The sequence below is a fragment of the Chinchilla lanigera genome, unplaced genomic scaffold (genome assembly GCF_000276665.1).
Source record: "Chinchilla lanigera isolate Chin_1 unplaced genomic scaffold, ChiLan1.0 scaffold00083, whole genome shotgun sequence".
Taxonomy (NCBI): Eukaryota; Metazoa; Chordata; class Mammalia; order Rodentia; family Chinchillidae; genus Chinchilla; species Chinchilla lanigera.
Genome location: NW_004955484.1, coordinates 2029907 through 2033710, shown reverse-complemented (window position 1 = coordinate 2033710; position 3804 = coordinate 2029907). Strand labels below are relative to the sequence as shown.

General features: G+C 49.2%; 1 protein-coding gene across 6 annotated transcripts in view; it reads right to left on the bottom strand.

Moving 5' to 3' along the window:
• Positions 1 to 3804, bottom strand: part of LOC102019700 (carbohydrate sulfotransferase 6) — a 9774-nt gene that overhangs the window by 4395 nt on the left and 1575 nt on the right. Inside the window, exon 2 of one of the 6 annotated variants that reach the window (XM_005403443.2) lies at positions 2915 to 2989. The exons of 4 other annotated variants lie outside the window; for them this stretch is intronic. The gene's annotated coding sequence lies outside the window, so the exon portion shown is untranslated. Of the gene's footprint in view, positions 1 to 2914; positions 2990 to 3804 lie in introns of those variants that run through there. One more of the 6 variants, XM_013503856.1, reaches the window with a different exon arrangement.

Sequence of the window (3804 nt, the reverse complement as noted above, 5' to 3'; positions counted from 1 at the left end):
GGGAGGCTGAGGCAGGAGGATCATTGCAAGTTCGAGACTAGCCTGGGCTACAAAGTGAGCTCAAGGCCAGCCTGAACTGCATAGCCAGACCCTGTCTCAAAAAGGGAAAAAAAAAAAAAAAAGAAAGTGCAAACTTTAAGGTACAAGACTGTTATCTTAATAAAGCTATTTTTTTTTAGTGGGGTATGGTAGCACACACCTGTAATCCCAGTACTTGGGAGCCTGAGGCAGGACTGCCAGAAGTTTGAGGCCAGCCTGAGCTACGTACTTGAGTTCAAAGCCAACCTGAAGTACATAGTGAAACCGTTTCAAAAAAACCCAAAAATTAAAAAATTAAAAAACAAACAAAGCTATTTTTAAAAATATACAAGTACATGGAGAAAGAATGTGGAAGGATATACCCCAAATGTTAGTGTTTGTTTTTCCAGGGCCAGGTGCCTGGTATTTCCTTCTTTTTTTTTTTTTTTTTTAATTTTAAAGATAAATTTCCTTCTCTTATGAGTGCATTGATTTATCTTTCTGATAATCTACAATAGACTTTTATTACTTGGTAACCATAGATTGGTTATTTTGGCTGGCTTAAGGAGGTGTGAACCAGGTGTGGTAGTGCCAACCTCTAACCCCAGCTACTCTGAAGGCTGAGGCAGGAGGATGGCAAGTTCAAGGCCATCCTGGGCAACTTAGCAAAACCCTGTCTCCAAATAAAATAAAAAGGGCTGGGAGCCAGGCATGGTGGCACGCATCAGTAATCCCAGCACTCTGAGGGGCTGAGGCAAGAGGACAGCAGGCTCAGCCCAGCCTGGACAACTTAGTGCAACCTGTCTCCAAATTTAAGAAGGGGCTAGGGTGGCAGCTCAGTGGTAGAACACTGGTCTAGCATGCAGTAGGTCTTGGGTTCAAACTCCAGTCCTGAAAATAAAGGGAGCTCCCCACTTTCATTGCAGAGAGAGGTACCCCGAAATCTATCTTCCAGCTAACCCTAGTACCCAGTTGGTAGGGGAAACCAGGGGCACAGGACCGAGAATCATCTTTGCAAAGCAAGATGTCAAAGCCCCAGCTGGGCGTGGTGGTGCATGCCTATAATCCCAGCACTCAGGAGGCTGAGCCAGGAGGATCGTTGCGAGTTCAAGACCAGCCTGGCCTACAAAGTGAGCTCAAGGCCAGCCTGAACTGCATAACGAGACCCTGTCTCAAAAAGACAAAAAAAAAAAAAAAAAAAAAAAGATATCAAAGCCCCCAAGCCCACCCTCAGGCTCAGGACTGTGGCTGGGCCAGGCTGGGCAGCAGTCACCTGCTGTCTTTGCCAGTCCTGCTGATGCAGCCTTGGAGGAAGCGGCCCTGCCTTGAAGTCTATTGGGCAATGAATTCAAATCAGCCTGGCAAGGGAGCTCAAGACTCCCTGACTTGGAGCCACCGGGGGCATTTGGGAGCAGGCACTGACGCGTTAAGCGTTAACTCCTTTCCCTGCTCGAGGCTTTGGGGATTCTGTTGAGGAAAAAGTTCTGCTTCCTTTACTCTCGACCCCCTATCACTGCAAGAGGCTTTGGTGATCCCAAAAACTGTGAGGACTTCTCCTCAGGAGCAGGCCATCAGTCAGTTCTGCAGCAGACACCAGTGGGGTACCCCTAATTCAATTCAATTCTGCCACCTCCCACCTGGAGATGGCACTAGGTCCCATAGCCCGAGCTCTCGGTCCGCTAGGATGTCCTCATACCACTTTCCTGCCCCAAGTTGTTTCACTGACCAAGCAGCTATAAATCAGGTTCCCATGATCCTCTTGTTCAATTAATTTGCCTGTAGCACTCAGGGAAACACATTTGCTGGTTTATTACAAAGGATACAGAGGAAGAGATGGGGTATGAGGGAAGGGGTATGGGGTTTCCATGTCCTCTCCAGGGATCCCACCTCTCAGCACCACCAGGTCTGTGCTAACAGACCAGGCAGGGAAACCCCAAAAAGGGCCTGTCTGTTTAGATTCTTTCTGGCCACGCTGTGCAGCAATCCTTCCCCGAGGGTACGGGGCAGGACCTCTTCTGGAATAGGGGCTTTATAATCTATCAGATAAAGTAGGTCAACCAATTTCATTATAGTCAGTGGCCCCATGGTACCTAGAAAATGAATGTTTCCATTACCTGCCTTGGGAAAGATATTCTAGCATCTATGACCTGCTGAGAGAAGGAGTTATAAACCAGGAACAAAGGATGAAAACCAAAAAATATCGCAGAGATTTTCAAAGTGCACTTTCCTGTACTGACTGTGGTGTAAGTCATAGAGTCCTAGCAGGGACAACATGAAACCTGGAGGGTTCTTACTTCTCCCTAGCAATGCGCACAAGATAAAAGGTAGGTGTTGTGTGTTTAGCATATTCCCGAGTTGCCCTAGGTACTGATGAAGCTCTCATATTTCAGGGATAATCTAGAATGTTCTCTGCTTTATCTTGCTAACCTCTTACTTTAATTATATTTTAAAAGGAAATCATTCTGACAAGTTAATTACATAGAAAGAAAGAGGAAGAGATTACTTTAGAAGAAAACAACTCAAAACAGAACTGCCAAGTGGTGGGTGCAGATGTGGTCTGGATCCGGACTTGAACAAACCAATGGCATAAAAATATCATAGAGATAATCAGAGAAACTTCAGTGTGGATTGAGCATTAGGTGGTACTGAATGCTGTCATCATACCTGTCCCTGATTTCCTGTAACTATGTCCATCTGAGAGACTACAAGCAGCACCTGTCCGTCTCATTAGAGGGACTAGGTACAGATAGTGGTTGTGGGCGTAAACCCTATTCGATCTTTCTGTGTGATCTTGGGCATGTTGCTTCATTACCCTGTACGGAAATATAACCCAATTCATGGGCTTGATTGGAAGGCCGAATGTGTTACTATCTGCAGTAAATCGCTGAGAACAAACCTGACACACACTGGTGTAGCTGCAAGTTATTGGCTCAGGAATCTTCCAGGTATACTGTATGAATCTCAGGCAAGCCTGTGCATAAAGAAAACCTGAAGTCACAGACCTAACAGATGCTGCTGGTCCCGCTGCCCCAGCGGCAGAGGGTGCCGGGCACATACAGGCACATACAGGAGGCAATGGGAAATGATAGACGGGGTTCAGCTCCTGTCCCCACTACTAGAGTGGTGCATTACGTGGAGCCTCTGGGCCTCAGTTTTACTTTCTGGGTAAAACGAGGCTGTGACAGCACCCGCACCAGGCTGGGGAGGCCCAAAGCCGGCCGCTACAGCCTACTCTTCCGAGTGGCCCTGGCACGTGACTCGCTCTCATTTTTTGGCTTTAGGTCCCCCACTCCCGTCCTGCTCCTCTGTTCTTTTTTCTGAACGCAGGGCCTTGCACATGCCAGGCCACGCGCTCTGCGGCGGCCCTGCATCCCCAGCCCTTCTCAGTCCTAAAGATGGGATCTCTTTGGATTAAAGTGGACTCGACTTTCTTGCTTCTGATTTAAGAGGGCAGAGAAAGGACAGCCAACACACACCGAGGCCCAGAGAGGCGCAACCGGTTGACTCAACATTTGTTTGGGTCTGGCTCCCGAATTCACTCATCAAACTACCTTTCGTCCAGAGTTCTGTGGGCAAAGCCCGCGGGGGGCTTTGGGAAGCCATGCCTTTTGGAGAGGGAAGTTTCTAGAGATAAGGCATCCCGCGGAGACGCGCTCCCCACGTCGCGCAGGGACGGACGGGTGGCGCTCGCCTGTCCCCGCCGACCCCGCGCCCGCCCGGCTGCGGGATGTGCGGCCTCCCCCGTGCGGCCCCCGCGCGGAACCCCGGCGCCTCTGCCCGGCCCTG